General features: G+C 44.5%; 1 long non-coding RNA gene across 1 annotated transcript in view; it reads right to left on the bottom strand.

Moving 5' to 3' along the window:
• Window positions 1–4,680: 4,680 nt before the first annotated feature.
• LOC137454599 (uncharacterized) overlaps window positions 4,681–18,920 on the bottom strand; it is a 70,675-nt gene continuing 56,435 nt past the window's right edge. Inside the window, exons 2-3 of the long non-coding RNA XR_010990650.1 lie at window positions 7,654–7,839; window positions 4,681–5,405 (exon numbers count right to left, since the gene is read on the bottom strand). This is a non-coding gene — a long non-coding RNA (uncharacterized lncRNA). The remainder of the gene's footprint in view (window positions 5,406–7,653; window positions 7,840–18,920) is intronic.

Genomic DNA, 18,920 nt, shown 5'->3' with positions numbered 1-18,920 from the left:
AAGCTGAGGTGAAAAGGTTCTTTCGTTTGGGGAAGCAGCATCTCATTGCAATCCCAGCTCCTCTGTGCAGCAACCAGCCATCCCTCCCTTTCTTGTCCAAACATGGACAATTTCCTTGCATGACAGCACAAGCCACAAACAAAAAACTCTCACTATAATAGGTTGTTCTTTCTTGCATACTGTGCCTGCATGGCCCTATCTATCCTGCCATTGCCAGAGGCAACCAGACTTGGACAGAGGACTCTAGGACAGAGAAAACACGCCAAAGCATCAAGGAGCAGATGAATGGCTACCGCCTACCACTGCTCAGGTTCCCATTTTCACTGGCTTGGCATGCTCTTTAATTTCATGTAAAGCTGAGTTAACTGAGGCATGAGGCTGCTGATACTATTCTGGCTGCTGTTACAAGGGTGCAATCCAATAAAGCAACCTTCCCAGAGAAGAACAGCAGGATTGTCATGATAGGAAACAAACTGATGCTTCTGAACCACAAAACCACTTTGTTCCTATTTCATTTCTCCAGAAGATCAACGAGCTAAGACAGTTGGTAGCAAACTCAACCCCTTGACTGCTGAAACCATTGTGACACAGTGACTGGGCAGCAGCACTTAAGCCTGCCCTATTAGATACCCTAGGTATCTGTGATTTGTAAGCATCAAGATCTTTTGCTTTAGCTGGGAATGTTTGCTAAATGGCACACACAGCTGATGTGCACCTCTAACTGCCAGTTCAAATGCAGGTCTCACCCTCAGCCTCAGGCCCTCCATAGTGTTCACCCTCACTGTCCTGCATCTCAGGGACCCAAATAGGGTCAGCTGCACCTGGGAGCCATCACATGCTCCCAGCCAGTATGGCTGAGGTTGGGTGCAGCTAAGCTTTGCCAGGTGGCTGTTTAAAAGAACTGCTGCACTTGGCTGTATAAAAGCTCCGTCATAAACAAGGCTGTACCAAAAGGAGCAAGCTGGAGGAGGTGCTCTAGGAGAGTCACACTGCTCTGATTATGTTGACACAGTCAGAGCAACAAACTCCTCCGTGCACCAAGGGCTTATCTAGGAAAGGTGCTTACAGGGATTAGGACTTCATTCCTCATGTTAGACAAGATCTGCCCTTGACTTCAGGGACTTGGGAGGTAATGCTGGGCCAAGGGCAGACAGGGATGGTTTGGACCGTGACCCTCGAATCAAAATCAATGGTGCTCACATGGTTAGTACCACTGTGTCAGCAGCTTGTGAAACACAGGGACAGGTCTTCCAAAATTAAAAGACCTCATAAAAAGAGATACAGACTCTGTCTTCCAGCGTGCCTTAAATAATTATTGGAAGTTAACATGTTTTAGAAGAGGCATAGAATTTGCAGGCTTGTAAGTACCTGTTAAAAAATGCACTAAGAATCATGTATAAGTACATTACATACATTGATAGACATATGACTGAGTCAAATGTATCAAGGGGATGTAAAGATTTCCACTCCTGCTGCTGTGGCTATCTCTTGTGGGTTTAAGCCTGGATGTCTTAACCATAGAGTTGAAAATTCCTCCAAGGGGCTAGATAGACACAGGAAATTGTAATCTTTTGTTATTTTATCCCATAAGCCCTGCATCTGCTATATAAACAGGTTGCAGGGTCAGTTCATCCCTTTTCTGCCTCTCTCTCACTTCCCAGATCAGATCTCTTATCTCTTGTGTTGTGGGGGAGGGGAGGTTTGCAGCCTGGCTCAGCCTTGGCAAAGCTAGCTTGGTAGTGGCGCCGTTAGGCTTAGCTTGGGGGGGGTTAGAGAGGAGTGGTGGGAGGCCTGGAGGGGCATTGGAGCCTGGTTTGTAGGAAGGTTTTTGGCTTAATGAGGTACTTGCAAGCTGAAATGTGAATTTGGGCATTTTGCATTTGTGTAAATAGTATTTCCATTTAAATTTCCAATTCTGTGAGGAGTGTTTTTGGTTTACTCCTTTGGGGAGGGGTGAAATGTCTTTCTGTCCACTCTAAAAACCTAAACTAAGACACTACCTTTGTGGCTGGCAACTGTTTGGGTTTTAGTAGCTGATAACTTTCAGAGGAGCTGACTCAGAAAGGCAGCCTCACTGCACACTTTTTGGAGAGAACTTGTGCAAGGAGCTCACTAAAAGGGCAATCAGAATATATATACTCAGTGACAGACACAGATGAATTGCCTGGCAGTGTTTTTTGCTCTGACAAGTGGAAATCAGATCCGTCCACAGCTATTTTTAATAGGTATGGGGCTGTGAAGGACTTGCTACAAAGTTTTTTATATGCTTTCACTTACCAAAACTTAATATTCCCTATATCAAATTCTGGGGTGAGGTAAACTTCTGCAATTTGTGGAGACAAGCATCATATGCAGACAACTCCCACAAGTAGGAGTTGGCTGTTTCACCAAAGCCAGAGGCCCCAATTAATGTGTTTTGTGTAAAACTAGGAAGCAGCTGGTTTGGGTTTCATAAAGGTTACCACAACAAAGCTGCAATGGAAGGGGCAAGCAGAGACACACATCCAATCTGAGCACCCTTTAACCAAATCAGGGCACACGCTGTTCCCAAGACAGGCCTGTCCAGAAACCAAGCTTGGCAGCTGCTGTGTCAAGTGTCGTGGAAGAAGGAATTGCACACACAACGTAGACTAACTGGAGGCTGAAAAGAAACTACACAATATTGAAGAATTCACATACAGTGCTGTTAATCTACTTGAGGCACAAGAATCCACTTGTAAAATTGCCAACAAGACCTAAATTCACCTTTCCTGCTCCTTCTCTTCAGTGAGGGAGGATTACACGCCCCAGGAGTCATGCGGCTGTGACTGCAAGGGAGAGCTGGCCCTCAGACGGGTGGAGGGCCATCTGCCTCATGTGCAACGCCCCAGAAATTATGCAGAATCAAGACACCCAGACCAAATTCTACCTTTCTCCCTTTTCAGCTAATCAGCAGTGCCTGTGGAGTAGAATTCCCTTTCCACACCAGCTGGGAGTTTAATTATTGCAGCATGAGTGGCCAGTCTGCAGAGATGTGCATCAGTGCCTCATCTACCGACCTCCCTTTGAGCTTTGGGTGCAAAGAACTGGACAGGAGCCGAAGGGGTGGAAGGTGATGTGGTCACATCACAGAGAGGTTTTTAACTGATGTCCACATTGTCCAGATACTTCAAATAAGCATAGTATGCAGGATGATGTGTTATACTGAGTTATAACCAGCTCTTCAAGTGTCTGTTAGCAAACAGACTTTGCCTACAGAAAAGAACCTGACCCACTGTGTGCATGGGCTTGCAGAAGATGCAATTAGATTACTACTTCAAATAACACAAATATTAGTCAAGGAGTCTTTAAGATATTTTAAAAACCATGAAGTTGCTACATGTAATTATGCATGTTGTCAGAAGTGGGGTGCATCCATACCAGCCTTAGGTATTGGTACCACTAAAGAATTTCAGATGGTTTTCTTGGATTACAGATGGAGGAACTGCCCTTATGGTATTAGGTCATAGGCAGTCTTTTGCCTAGAGAGCTCAGCAGAAGGCATTATTTACACTAATTCCAAAGTGGAAACTTTAAATTGTTCTGTGTGGAAAAGAAAATGAGTATCTGTACTCTGTGGAATGGAGAACAGACATGCAAACTTAAACAGTGGAAGTCCTGATAACTTAGCAAATTGCACGGAATGCTTCAACCCCTAGTTATCTGGAGAGGTGCCTGAGCCTCCCCAGTCTGTAGGCCAAGGAGCACACTCTTGCATCTCCTACCCATTCGATTTACAATAGATAAAAAAGGGTTTCATTAGATCAGGGCATGGCTCCATGCTCATTTCCAGCCATGAACAGGGGCACTGCTGTGGTAGGGCCCTTCCTGGAAGAGCTCAGCTGACATTCAAAGTGTCACCAAAAAGAAAAAAAATCCTGAATGCCCTGATTGTTACCACTCAGGACCTGATTCACATCAGCCCAGGGGAAGAAAAAAAAAAGGAAAAAAAGGAAAAAGAGGGGGGAAATAAAAAAGGACAAAAAAAAAAAAACAAAGGCACAATTCTGTCTAAACAGAAGAGGCAGCGACCGAGATGCTGTCCAGGTAGACGTTTGGAGTGGGCTATAAGAAAGGTCCAGGTTTTGGAGGTCCTTCAACCTGTGTTTCTCTAAGCTGCCAGCAGGCAGGTTCATGCCCTGGGTGACAGTATCAAGGACACAGACAACCCATTCTAAAGTGTTAGTGTGGTAATTGCTTTCAAAAACAGCACCTTGAGTACTGTGTCCAGTTCTAGGCCCCTCAGTTTAAGAAGGACATCAAAACACTTGAGCGTGTCCAGAGAAGGGCAACAAGGCTGGGGAGAGGCCTTGAGCACAAGCCCTGTGAGGAGAGGCTGAGGGAGCTGGGATTGTTTAGCCTGCAGAAGAGGAGGCTCAGGGGTGACCTCATTGCCCTCTACAACTACCTAAAAGGTGGTTGTAGCCAGGAAGGGGTTGGTCTCTTCTCCCAGGCAACCAGCACCAGAACAAGGGGACACAGTCTCAAGCTGCACCAGGGGAGGTTTAGACTCGAGGTGAGGAGAAAGTTCTTGACCGAGCGAGTTGTTTGTCATTGGAACGGGCTGCCCAGGGAGATGGTGGAGTCACCGTCCCTGGAGGCATTCAAGAGGAGATTGGACGTGGCACTTGGTGCCATGGTTTAGTCCTGAGCTCTGTGTTGATAGGTTGGACTCGATGATCCTCGAGGTCTCTTCCAACCTTAGTTATACTGTGATACTGTGATACTTTTATTTCTCCCTTTCTGACAGACAATAGTGTTACAGCTTTCATAGCTGCTTTGCTTCCCCACACCAGCAGTTCACCCTTAGAAAAATAAACTAGAATAAACATTATAAACATTCAGTAATTTTGACCACAGAAAAAATTCTAAGCTGGCAAAAAAAGGACATAAAATCCCAAGTTTTTCTTAACATGGCTTGCCTCCCCCTCTTCCTCACCACCTCTCCCACCAACAATGTAAATTACTGGCTCTGACTTGAACAGTTTATGATAATCACATAGGCTGTGGCAGCAAACCTATCTCGAGGTTTGCATCACCACCCATGCAAGGCTGGCATGGCTTAGTCCACTTTGCAGAGGACAGGGCCTCAGCCAGCCCCTACACACACCCTTGGAGGAAATCTAGTCCAAGCCTGGATCCCCATGCCTCTTCCTCAGAGCAGGTTGGTGGCAGCCTGCGTGATGAGCTCCCAACCTTTTCCAGCATATCAGGCAGTCCTCTGGTAGTTTTTTTCAACCACAGGATCCAGAGAAAGATTCAATTCAGTTATATGTTGAAAGACTTAATTCCAGAGCTGGTCCCTGCGCTGCTGTGATGCTACAATGGTGGGTTTTTTTCTGGATGAGAACCAGATTCTCCATGCACCTCCAATTTGGTCTGCTTACCTGCAGAGTAAGGGGAAAACAGGAGTTTTTCAGATCAGAGGAATAAGACTTTAGGGAAAAAAAAACCAAACAACCACACATACACGAAAGAAAGGGAAAAAAAAAACCAAACAAACAAACAAGAAATATGCACACACAAAACAGAAAAGTAAAAAGAGGTCTCCAGAGTGAAAGAGAATTCATGACTTCCTTAAATATTCTTCACCTCATAATTTTGTTCCTCTAACTTGGAACTACCAAAACGAGACAGCTAAGGATTAATATAAAGCATTGGCTTGCAAATCTATCATTTACTCTTTTGATGGCTCTCTCCAAACTTCAGGATATAGGAAAGCAGCTCATCTTTTAAAGACGTACTGGTATTATACTGCAATGACACACATTCATTAAGGTGTCTTCCCCTTACTCAACACAAATCAGTCAGGCTTCCCTGAGCGCGCCCAGTCAGCTGGCCCCACTCCTCCTTGCGCAAGATGCTGGATGTCAGAGGCAGCCATGGGCCTCACGAACTGGTTGGGAGCATGAATTACATTTCAAAGGCAATGCCAAAAGGGGAGTTATGGGAAAAGCAAATTGGCATAAGTATAAACACACCACTGAGAGAAAGAGTTTCCCCAGGGTCATAGAAACATATTGCAGTGGTTTGGGACATGTAATTTCCTTGCAACATAATATTTAATTGTGTTGCATTAACATTCCTGTGTTGTAGTAAAATATGCTATTGTAGCATGTTTTGACATGAGCTCTCATTTTTGGCCAAGAGCCGGTTTTCAACATTAGTGCCATGGTGTGGATGCTTGCAGTAACTACATTTCATATACTCCTTGCTCAAAAGCAGGAATTTCAACCCCTTTTGTTCCAAAACAAAAGCTTCAAAAATGCAGGCTGCAGCCTGAGACCTAGGAAATCCACCTTCCTGGCTGTACAAGAGAGCTGAACCTTTTCCTTCCCCACCCCTGCTGTGTATAAGGTTAAAGTGTTAAAGTTTGAGCAAGAGGAGATGGCAGTGGCAGGAGGAAGGAGGGGGCCCAGGGCGGTGCCAGACCTGGGAAACCTTTCTGATGAACTACACAGCTGTTGCGTTGGTGCTGGTTTTCCTTTTGTTCTTTTTCCTGCTAGTCAAAATACTTCTTAAGAAACTAATTTATGTAAAAACAAAAGAAATGAGAGTGCTAAGCTAAACCACCACAGCAATTATACACTCATCCAATTATACGGTCCTCCAGCTTCACAGGGCAGACCCAGAGAGTCTTGGTGGGGGTCTGGATGGTCTTGTAGAAGTGCAGTAGCAGCAGCAGCAAGAGTGGCTCATCTCTTAAGCACATGGGGAAGAAGGATAAACTGGGGCAGGGAGTGCAGGCACGTCCTTCCCTTTGCTGTCTTTGGGGGCATCTCTCTGTTCCTTGTCAGCCATTGTTACAATCTCATTTCTCTAGGTCAAACTGCAATGTGAATTGCTGCCAGCCCCAGCCTGGCCAACTGTTCTAACAACAGCCTCATGCAGAACTGCTTTCCTTCAGCTTTGCAAATATTTGTTGTCCTTCAGGTATTCCTTGGAAAGCATCACTCTGAAATGCAGTAAAAACAGTGAATACATGACCAGGCTCTGCTTTACCAGTATGTTCTTGCTGCAATCCTTTTGGCAGCCAGGCCCTGAAGCCTGGCAAACTCCACGGGTGGGGAGCTGAGCCTGTTGCAGATGCTGGAAGGAAATAAATCCTGGCCCACTGCAAGGAAGGAGGGACCAAGACACAGGAGCAAGCTCCCCTCTGCACACCTGTAGCTCATCTATGATCACACATTTGCCAGCACACCATCCATGCAGAACATGGGGAGGAAGTAGAAGATTTCACTCCAAAACCTGGGCAACATCCAAGTTGAGGCAAGGACAAATGTCACTGACCTTTACAGTATTCCAAGAACTAAAATCCCTTGGCTCCCTTCTGCTCACTGGAGAAATGGCTTAAAACCTGCTCCCTTCCAGTCTCACCCCATGGGAAAAAGAGTATCAATCTCTATGCAAGTTAATTTATTCTGTGTGTTCCTTATTTTATATTTTACAAACCAATGCCAACTTTCAGTCATTGAATCCAGACTCTCGTGTTAACAATGGACGGTTACATTTTCCATCCGAATGTTTTCCCACAAGCACAAGCATTAACTCCATGTACTCTTTAGACAAGCAATGGGGTTGTTTAGCCTGGAGAAGAGGAGGCTCAGGGGAGACCTTATTGCTCTCTACACTTACCTGAAAGGAGGATGTAGCCAGGTGGGGGTTGGTCTCTTCTCCCAGGCAACCAGTGGCAGAACAAGAGGACACAGTCTCAAGCTGCATCAGGGGAAGTTTAGGCTTGAGGTGAGGAGAAAGCTCTTCACAGAAAGAGTTGTTGACCATTGCAATGTGCTGCCCAGGGAGGTGGTAGAGTCCCCATCCCTGGAGATGTTCAAAAAAGGATTAGATGAAGCACTTGAAGCCATGGTTTAGCTGTCATGAGGTGTTAGGTAATAGGCTGGACTTGACGATCTCTGAGGTCTTTTCCAACCTTATTGATTCTAAGATTCAATGAACAGTGTCACAACATACAGCAGGATGAAAATTTTAATGGGTGCTGATGAAACTGCTTCTCAGGAACCAACAGAGCCACACCAGTTTACAACACCAGAGGCCTTGGTCCACAGCTGTTTCCTCACCCCTGGGCAGCCAAGATGCTGTGTTTGGGCCAATAGGATTTATGACCATTTTAAACAGAAGGAACTTTATCATGCACATCGGTAAACTGCTGTGCTATTGGACTGCAGGCAGCTGAGTATTTTTCCACTCTTTTTATCCATTGCTATCAGAAATCATGAGTTAGTCGATAACCACATTCCTCCAAGATGAGTTTGCCAGCTCACTGAAGGAGATCTGTTCACACTGGGAGGCATTGTTTCCCAGGCTATTCCAAACAATACAGAAAACACTGTGTTCTCGTTCAAGTACCATGAGGAAAGAGCCCACTGGATGGGCTTTTAAAGACCTAGGATGTGCAATTCTCTAAACTATATTATTTAAATTAAACTAATAATAATAAAGTTAAAAAAAGAAATCCTCTGTGTCACGTAAAACTAAATCATGACTTGCTCATGGACTGCATCCAGCATCAGAAATATGGATGAGCTTTGGCTGGGCTTTCTAAGCAACAGACATAAATATTGTATTACCAGCAGGGGGGAAAAAAAACTCTTAAAAAAAGAAATAAAAGAAATAAAAATGCAAGCAGAGATTACACTACCATTTGAGGCCACCTCATTCTTGTTAGCAAAACATAATGACAAACTCGCTGAAACTGAGCAGGGTGAAGATATTTGGGATAAGACCTTGCCCTGAGCGAACTGTTGCCTCAGAGACCTCGCCCTGGAGACAATGCAGAGCAAAGAGATGTTAATTTGTCTGTACTGCACAGGATCAGTTTTGCCAACCAGGGCAGAGGTAGTATTTCAGAACTAACTTGGGAGTCATGCTTTAAATAGCAGCAGAGTGTATATGCCCCTACATAGCGTTCGCTGTGAGAAGCAACACACATACACACAAGCTTTGAGGTGGCCCTGCAAACCAGCAATGTCCTGGTGGAAAGTGAGGCAGACAGACTCACCTGTTTGTCATTCCAAGCCAGACAGTAAGAAGTGGATAGACTCCTCACTGCCCAAATTAGAAGTGAATGGGGTGCATTTATGTGCTTTTGCCTTCAGTTTATACCATTGCTCCAACAATGTACCTCAGTGTGTGGATCTCTTTCCCATCATTCAGGGTCACTCAGAGCACATATTTGGTTTTCTATCACTTATTCTCACCTCCCCAGTTACCTACTGAATCAAACGGATCTATCTTTAAAGGCAGATGGATCAGACCAGAAAACAGAGAGCAGTAATTTTCCCAGTAAGAGTTCAGCACAGTCTAACAATGAAACAAGCTTTTAATGAGGCACAGCAGAAAGAACATGTGAAACAGATAATCATTTTCCATAGTAGAAGCTTGAACTATTTCACCTACATGACTTAAATCCTTGAGAAACAGGAGGATTTAAAACAACAGCTACATTTCTGACCTCTCATCCCTTCCCCTTTCCCCCCGCTGCTTACGTTCAAGCAGCCCCAGAGACGTCCATGGGAGGTGAATGGGACAGATTGTCTTCACTGTCCTGGAGTGGGATTCACTGCCTGGCATAACTTGGCTTATCATGTTCCTGTTATTCTTGCAGGAATCTCTGTCCGAAAGAGCAATTCCAAACTGAGGTTTCTGCATCATAGTCACTGCCAAGGAAAGTCTCCAGGCTGGATCATGGCCAGATTTAATGCTGCAGTTTTAAAGGGGAAATTTCAGTTCAGGAGTGGGTATTGTTTGGGGTTGGTTATTTTTGTTTTCAGATATAGTACATTTTTCATTGCACAACTACAAGAACTCACATTCATGCCACACTAGGATGATGAAAAGGAGGAAAGCAGCAAAGAAAAACAAAAGAAATCTAGCAGTAAAATAGTAGGTCTGCTTTAAACAAGACAGAAGTCTCTTGAACATTCCTCTACATACCTTTTTTGCACCAGAATCAGGTCTGAGAACAGACTGTATTAGTAATACCAGTCAGCATGAGAGCTGCTGGGGCCCAGAGGACACAGGCAGGAGCAAATACTGACTGGCAGTTGCAGCATCACCACTAGTAATCCAAAGCTCAAGTAGGCAAAACAGTCTTGTGCAGAGCTATTCACAAGTGACGAGAGAAGAAGTAAGGGAGAGCACGTCTTAAGAAGAGAAAAACTGAGATGCAGCAGTTATCTGGAGTAAGGAGCATCACAAGTTTTCAAACAGAGGTAGTTGCTCTAAACCCACCAAAGACTTCAGTGGGCCTTCAGTGGGGCCCTATGCCTGGGCTTACATGCAGAAATAGTCAATTAATTCTTACAACATGCCAGTCTAGGTTTTATGTAAAGTGATGTTTTTTGGTTTTGTTGTGGGTTGTTGTTTTAAGAAAACAAAACCCACAGAAGAGCAAGGGGGGTGGGGGGGGGGGAAGAAATATTCTGCTTAAACTGAAAGGATTTAAATTTTTCTGTCGAGGCTCATTCAAGGTGGATAGACTAGAAATATGTTGGAAAAAGTTCAAAGATACTAGATTGATCAAAGCACTTGGCTAGGACAAAAAACTAAAGGAATGGAGTTAGTACAGCTTGGAGAAGAAATGGCTGCTGGGGAAGAGATAGAATTGGCAAGGGTGGGGGGTAGGGAATCCTTGTTGCATTTTGAACCTGAAGAGACCCACTGCATCCATTACAACTCACTCACATTACACTGCTGAGCAAAATCGTTATTCTTGATGAAATACAGCAGTTAACCACCTCTCTTCAAAGCCAGTGCAGGGTCTTTCCAGGACCATTGGAGCTGCCAAAAGGCAGCTGCCATCAGCAAAGCTGGTACTTACAGGCCAGGCCACTTGGTACACCATGCAGAGTCCCTGAGCCCTATTACTCAGTATGGGTTTGGAGAAATGAGCTCTCACAAATCCAGCCACGGTACTGGGAGATGTTTCCCTCCAGCCCTACTTGTTCCACCCCACTGTTGCAGGCTATTGCCCAGTAGCAGAGTGGATCATGGACTGCAGCCGTGCAAACCCAAATCACGGTGTCCTGGTCCCAAGTGCAAAGGAGCCGATGTGTGCCTGAGGGAGAAGCATACTTTAACCCGATTTAGCTGCTTGTCAAGCAAACAGGAGTCAGATCACTAACATACCAACATATTAAATGGCAGCCAGAGCCTGCTAGGGACAGAGACTTCTGCTTCTCATCAGAGTTGAGCCAAGTAGAGCTGAGCAGTTGCCAAAAATCAATGCCCCTGTCCTACCTCTTACACTGCCTCAGTTACTTGTACAGCATTCAAATATGGTGGGGTTATACCCTAAGAAAATTGAAACAATTTAGGTTTGGTTATCATGTTTCTGCTAGTTTTCAAAGCACTCTTCTCCCTGAAAATGTCTAAATGAGCAGGAGAAGCAGAGGGAACACACAGCCAGGAAAAAAAGATACCTTCTCAATGTATTCTCATGATCATTTTTCTGTTGGTTACTTAACCTAGCACAAGGAAGACTTAGTAATATAGCAGGCCACATAAATAAAAATGTCAGTACAGGGGAGAATGGGAAAATTGTAGGTGTGAGCAGGGAACAGAATAGCATTTACACCAGACCATGAGGCTGTGACCACATAGCAATTCCTAAGGTGATCTCAGTCAGTAACTTGGTAGGTGAGGAAATACAGACATCCCCAGAAAGGGCAAAAACAATACCAAAAAAAAAACCCCATGTTTGCTCCTGCTTACACTGGGAAACTATTCCTTACAATGCTTCCTTTAAGAACCCAGGAGTGGCCAGTTCTGCCAACAGTGCAGCTTTTCACATGTCAGTGGCCACTAAAACAGCAGAGGTGAACCAAGGTGAGGAAACAAGCTGAGCTGGGAGCCCAGTGGTCAGGCTCAAGGTGACAGCCATGTTCATGATCTGTGCAAGTGCCAGGGGAGCACACACTCCCCAGGGACTCACATGGTGTGGCAGGTGTCACACAAGCTTTGCAGCATGCAAGAGTAGAGTGAAACCATTGCAGCCCATTTTCAAACAATCTCACGATAGCCTTGCTAGAGTCATGTTGTAGATTAGATTAAAAGTGTAGAAATCTTTCATACTGAAGGTCATAGCAAAAGCTAATCTTAATCAACATCTTTAGGTGATAAGAGACTGTTCAGAGGATCAAAGTCTCTTCATTTCCTCTTTGCACCACTGACAGATTCAGCTGGCACTTTGCAGTTGTACAGGTGGCTTGACAATGATGACGTTTTCATCACAAGCTGAGGTAGAGTTGGAATAAGAAAAATATACTGGCAATCACTTCACAATCTAGACTCCTTTATAATGCAAACAAAGATCCTGTTTTCCTTCTTAATCTATATTAAAACTGCAGCTGAGACGAAGGAAGTCTAGCAAGTAATGAATCTAAACCACAGGGGAGGGGAAAAGACTTTAAACAGGATTCATATTTTGAAGTCCGAATGATATGGTATCTCTAAAACACAAACAACTTCTTTTTTCTGTTTTAATTCTGCTTTGATTTATGTCCAGCCAAACATACTAGGCCCAAGTTTTGGGCCTGGAGAGCTTACAGGAGTCTGAACCAAGAACCTAGAGCACCTCACCAATAGAGAAGTAGCTGAATTGCCCAGGCAGGTCTTGACAGCACCAGTCAAAGAAAGGGAGGGGGCAGGACATCCTTTATTAGCAACCTTGGAAGATGCTAACCTTGTTAACGATCAGTATTGCACCCACTGAACCACAAATGCACATTCCCTGCACACCCACACAGGCTCTCAGAAGTAGCACGTGGCTGGGAGCAGGATTGCCATGAGGCACGGGCTGGATACACACTAGAGTGGGAGAGAAACCTTCAACCTAAGCACTTCTGCCCTTCAATAGATGTGGCTCCCTCTACGAATCTAAAAAGCAGTCTTTAAGTTCTCACAATTTATCAGAAAAAGATCCCTTTAGGCCAAGGTAGGTGCTAACTTTAGCTAGAAGTCTTCCCCTTAATCTTGGCTTATGAGCATGGGACCACAGTGGTGACTGGCACCTGCAAGGAATTTCTGCCTGGGAAGAATGGAAAGGTTCTTTTCATGGAGTATATCCCACATTTCAGACTGATCTTGTCAGTAAGTTGTTGAATGGCTCTAGGGAGTAAGCTAGATTTTGGAATAAAGACTTTAAAAGCATAAATGTTTGTCTGTTATTAAAAAGACAAGTTAAATATTTTCAACCACCTGTAATGGTTTGGTAAGTCTCCAGGAACTTCCCCCTCATTCCTAGACTGAAAATAAAAAACAGACCCAAAAGATAGCTTTTACTGCATACATACATAGCTTTTGTATGTTGAGGGCCCACTTTCCTAGCCCCATTAACCCAACTCCAGGAGGGTGATTTTTCCAATGCCCCTGTATACAAGGAATCAAAAAAAGTCTCATGCGTAGAGACAAAGAAAGGCACTCCCCAGACAGACTATTGGAATATTTGCTGATTGAATGACAGAGCATACCTCTAGAGAGACTGGCACAAGGGAAAAATATGTTCCTTACTGTGTTGAATTTGATCTTTTTGTTACTAGAGTCCTCCAGCACATCAACATTCAGCTTGATGGAAAGCACACTTCAGTTTTCACTCTCCTTGTGTCTTGCATCATCACACCTCTGGTTACTCCTACTTCATTTGCTCTTGCATGCTGGTAGGTTTAATGGCCTGCATCAAGAACAGTGTGGCCAGCAGGAGCAGGGAGGTCATTCTGCCCCTGTATACTGCACTGGTTAGGCCACACCTCGAGTCCTGTGTCCAGTTCTGGGCCCCTCAGTTTAGGAAGGAGGTTGACTTGCTGGAACGAGTCCAGAGAAGAGCAACAAAGTTGGTGAGGGGTTTGGAACACAAGCCCTATGAGGAAAGACTGAGGGAGCTGGGGCTGCTCAGCCTGGAGAAGAGGAGACTCAGGGGTGACCTTATCACTCTCTACAACTACCTGAAAGGAGGTTGTAGACAGGCGGATGATGGTCTCTTCTCCCAGGCAGCCAGTACCAGAACAAGAGGACACAGTCTCAGGCTGCACCAGGGGAGGTTCAGGTTGGATGTTAGGAAGAAGTTCTATACAGAAAGAGTGATTGCGCTATGTAATGGGTTGCCCGGGGAGGTGGTGGAGTCGCCGTCATTGGAGGTGTTCAGGAGGAGACTTGATGGGGTGCTTGGTGCCATGGGTTAGCTGTTTGGGTGGGTTGGATTGGTTGATGGGTTGGACACGATGATCTTGAAGGTCTCTTCCAACCTGGTTTGGTTTATTCTAATAAAGGTTTATTCTAATATGGGACTAGAACTGACAACCCAGCCCTGGTGCCTCTAGAGGAAAGACAGATGAAAAGAACTTACTAAGGCTTCTCTTTTGGTCATTTCTGGTTTTCAACTAACCACAGCACATGAATACAGACTGGGCCTTGGCATCTATCCATTCATTATTAACAAATTAACAGCTTCATAATTCCCCCTTTTCTTTTGTTCTGTGTGCACAGACACGCACATACACATGTGCCCCTGCTGACTTGGTCTTTTTTCATCTTGTCAAATCCTTCCTCTTGCTCACACCAGTTTTCAACAGCACAATGGGAGGCCAACTAGGAAAGCTTTGCAAAGCCTATCAACAAGATTTGTTTAACTTGTTTCCAGTTCAGTCCAGACCTTCATAAGGAAATGCAAAACAGTCACGGAAAACATCTTTCTTCCACAAGACCTTTAGGCCACTATTGTCAAGTGAGAATGTGCCCAAAATGTGGGCATTAAGCAGGCATGTGTGCACCAGTCCGGGTGTTCCAGAAAGCACAGCTGCTTTATAGAAAGATCTGCATGTTAATAGCAGACTCACTCCTCAACTCACCAAAAGTTTCAGCCACTTTTCCTGATCGCAGAAGCGGCACTGAGTGCTCTGATATGAGAGTATGGCAAGGACAGGTTCAACCTGGCCACCCAGCACCATGTGGCTTGGGGCCACTGGCCTGGCTTTTCCTGCCACTTCCCTGGCTGGCTCTGCTTCAGAGGCCACCCGCGGCCATTGTGTGATGCAGACAGGGTCCCGGCAAGACTCCCCCTGCAAGGCCATCTGAGGGAAGGAATTGTTTTATTTATGAGATGGGAGGAAAAAATAAAGCTCCCCTGTTGTTTTTCATCTGGGATGAAGAGGAGGAAGACAGTTCTCTTATTTTTGGTGGCTGAAGTACATTCACTGTGCAAAGGGAGAAGAGGAAATGTGGAGACCGGGCATCACACTCGCCCAAGCTTCAGGCAGAGCCCTCTCTCAGAGGTGAGTGACCATCACCTGAAACAGCTCAGGGGCATGCAGCAGACGTGCGGGGACTCTTAAGACCCACAGAGTGCTGAAACCCCTGGAGAAGGCCGCACAGGAGAGGTCCCACATCCTCCATCTTGTGTATCAGCCCTTCCTTTCTGCGGTGTCTCATGCAATTCAATGAGGTGCTTTGTTTCAGGGGAAAGCCGAAGTGTTTACTTGACCAAAAATGAACTCGAGGTTTTAAATTTACCAATAAGCCATGACAAAAAATGGGGGGGTTGAGTTAATGCTTCCAATTTATTTTCACATTTATGTGTTGACAGCCAAACAAAAAAAAAGTAAGCATTCACACAATGAAGTCCTGTCTTCCACTTGTTTTTGCACATGAATGAGATTACATATTTCTACTCGCTGGTCCCAGGGAACTTTTCTAGATTTTATTTTAAAATGAAATAAAAAATGGTTGGGAGAAGAGTTAAGATTATACTAAGCATGGATAAGTTTTACTTAGCAACTCAGTCCCTTGGAAAAGGCTTAATACTCTTTATTTTATTCATCTGCTACACTTAGCTGGACAGATTCCATATTCCATTACAGTTCAGAAGTGATATATTTCGTCCTGTAATAATAATTCCCAGTTAATTATTACAATCAAGTGTGTTTGTTTAAAGTCAAATATATACCAGAAATCACAATGTAGAGTTCATTTCCTTAAGAATCAGTGTCGTTTTATTCCAGATTTCCAGATGAGAAAATACTATTTTCAAATGAAAACTTGTAGATACAATGGAAAATGGATTCCATTCAGATGATGCAATTAACCCCCAGTATAAATAATCTGTGGTGTATATTGTAATATGATAATGTGAAAGTCCAAAAGAACTCATTCCCAGACCACATCAGAAAATCTACTGAGTCAACAACTGCAGCAGACAATAACAGCACGAGTTAAAGGAGCAGAGCTTTAGAGCAGGATAGTTCAAACTGTACAGCATTTAAAATGTCACTGACAAGATTAAATATGACCATTCATTCTGCCCCTGTACACTGCACTGGTTAGGCCACACCTTGAGTACTGTGTCCAGTTCTGGGCTCCTCAGTTTAGGAAGGATGTTGACTTGCTGGAGCGTGTCCAGAGAAGGGCAACGAAGTTGATGAGGGGCTTGGAACACAAGCCCTATGAGGAGAGACTGAGGGAGCTGGGGTTGCTTAGCCTGGAGAAGAGAAGACTCAGGGGTGACCTTATTGCTCTCTACAACTACCCGAAGACAGGCAGAGGTTGGTCTCTTCTCCCAGGCAACCAATACCAGAACAAGAGGACACAGTCTCAGGCTGCGCCAGGGGAGGTTTAGGCTGGAGGTCAGGAGGAAGTTTTACACAGAGAGAGTGATTGTCCATTGGAATGTGCTGCCCGGGGAGGTGGTGGAGTCACCATCACTGGAGGTGTTCAGAAGGAGACTTGATAGGGTGCTTGGTTGCATGGTTTAGTTGATTAAGTGGTGTTGGATGATAGGTTGGACACAATGATCTTGAAGGTCTCTTCCAACCTGGTCTATTCTATTCTATTCTATTCTATTCTATTCTATTCTATTCTATTCTATTCTATTCAATTCACACTTGGGCACTACTTGAATTCACTCACAAAAGGTTTGGCATGTAAGATCTGCATGTGAAGCAACAACTAGTTCAACTTGTGAAGTCACATTGCCACACATGGAAGACTCTTCCTACCTCTCTTTGCCTTATCACCACCAGTCTTTAAACAGTTTTAAAGGAAAATTGCTTGCATAACCCACTTGTATAAAATTTATTTAAATTACATTAAGCAAGCACATCTGAAGCTCACTTTCTTGCCTAGAGATTTTCTATGCACATAGGACATAGCTATGGAGTAGACAGAAGGAATTGAGAGGAAAAAAAGGCATTGGAATAGCAATAGATATGTTGTTTCAACTGTTCTCATTGAGAGGAAAAAAAGGCATTGGAATAGCAATAAATATGTTGTTTCAACTGTTCTCTCAGATCACAAAAAGAATCCAAAGAACAACAAACCAGCATTTCAGTGGTATATGAGTGACTTAGCTGCATATGTAGAAACAGTGCAAGACCCATATGGTAATAATTACTGGAAGTGCATAGTTCACTTTTTTTTTGACAAAAGCCACATGGCTTTTTTTAATCTATTGTATCACATATATGATGTAACAGTATATCAATGCAAATCAAACAAACACAAAGCAGCTTTCCAGCTGAGGCTCCAGACACACAGAAGTCAGGAAGCTCCAACTTTTGGGTTCCATTCCAAGCTCAGCCCTCAACACTCCCATTTTCTCTTTCTAGCCATGATGTTAAAAATGCATGGTTTAAATAACCAGAGAAAGGAGAGAAACCAACACCACATTTATTATGAATTCCAACACCACATTTATTATGAATTCCAACACCACAGCAAAACCAAGCGCAGGAAAAAATTATCTCCCTCCAGAAGCTGCCTGGAGTGATCGCGCTGGGAAGGAGCTACATAGCAGTCCTCAGGAAATAAAAGGACACCTCTCTTCCACAGAGACACACTCAGCATGCAGCTTGATTTAATATCTACCTGCCACTTGGCCCACAGCTTAAGGCTACAGCAGGGAAACAAAATGAAATTCAGCAGAATTCTCAGCTACTAAGCAAATGTATATGGCAGTACATGGGAAAAGCATCCAAGATAAAATGGCTGTAGGTCAGTCCTGCCAATAATTTCCCAGGTGACGTGTACTTAAAATTCAGTATGGTATTGCTTTAGAAACTTTACTTCAACATTACTTCAACATTCTTGATTTTTTTTGAGACATTCAATATCTAAAAGCTGTGAGAAAAGTGTCACAGGCCCAAGACACAACACATTCATCTGGCATGATTTCATGACACTGGATCAAAACCACTCCAGGGAAGACCCTGATGGGTAAACTATGTGCCACGGGGGCAGTCTGGATTTCTGAGCAGGGTGCTCAGGTGATCCAAAGCTTTGAACCACAGTATTCCAAAGGGGAATGAAGTGTCTGAGATCTGCCCAAGGCCAGCAGTGGGTACAAGGTCCTACTTCACTCCTACCTGCTCCTGCAATAATCCCAGTATCAGACAATCACAGGAAAATGCCTGCTTTGCAGACCATTTTCTACTACCAGCATAGCCTAGTTTTATTTTTCCTTTTGGGATCTTATTTTCTGGGCACACACCTGAATGTGTGGTGTGGTGAAACCCTGGAATGGGTTGTCCAGGGAGGTGGTTGAGGCCCCGTCCCTGGAGGTGTTTAAGACCAGGCTGGATGAGGCTCTGGCCAGCCTGATCTAGTGTGGGTTGTCCCTGCCCATGGCAGGGGGCTTGGAACTAGATGATCCTTGTGGTCCCTTCCAACCCTGACTGATACTATGATACTATGATACTATGAATGATGGGCCCTCCCTGCTGTGCTGTCACTCTGCAAACCACCTTGACACTTTGATTACCAGAGGGCCACACTCTATTCCTCACAGCAGGAATCAGCCCCTCCAGGCACCACCCCTGGCCCTGCCACCTCTGCCCCTATCTGCTCCTTCTCCACATCCACAGCATACTGCTGTACGTTGTCCACTGCAAAGAATT

This window comes from Melanerpes formicivorus, unplaced genomic scaffold (genome assembly GCF_026170545.1).
Source record: "Melanerpes formicivorus ecotype bairdi unplaced genomic scaffold, bMelFor1.0.p_v2 SCAF_3, whole genome shotgun sequence".
Lineage (NCBI taxonomy): Eukaryota > Metazoa > Chordata > Aves > Piciformes > Picidae > Melanerpes > Melanerpes formicivorus.
The sequence above is the reverse complement of the archived record's forward strand: the minus strand, read 5'-3'. Positions and strand labels throughout refer to the sequence as shown.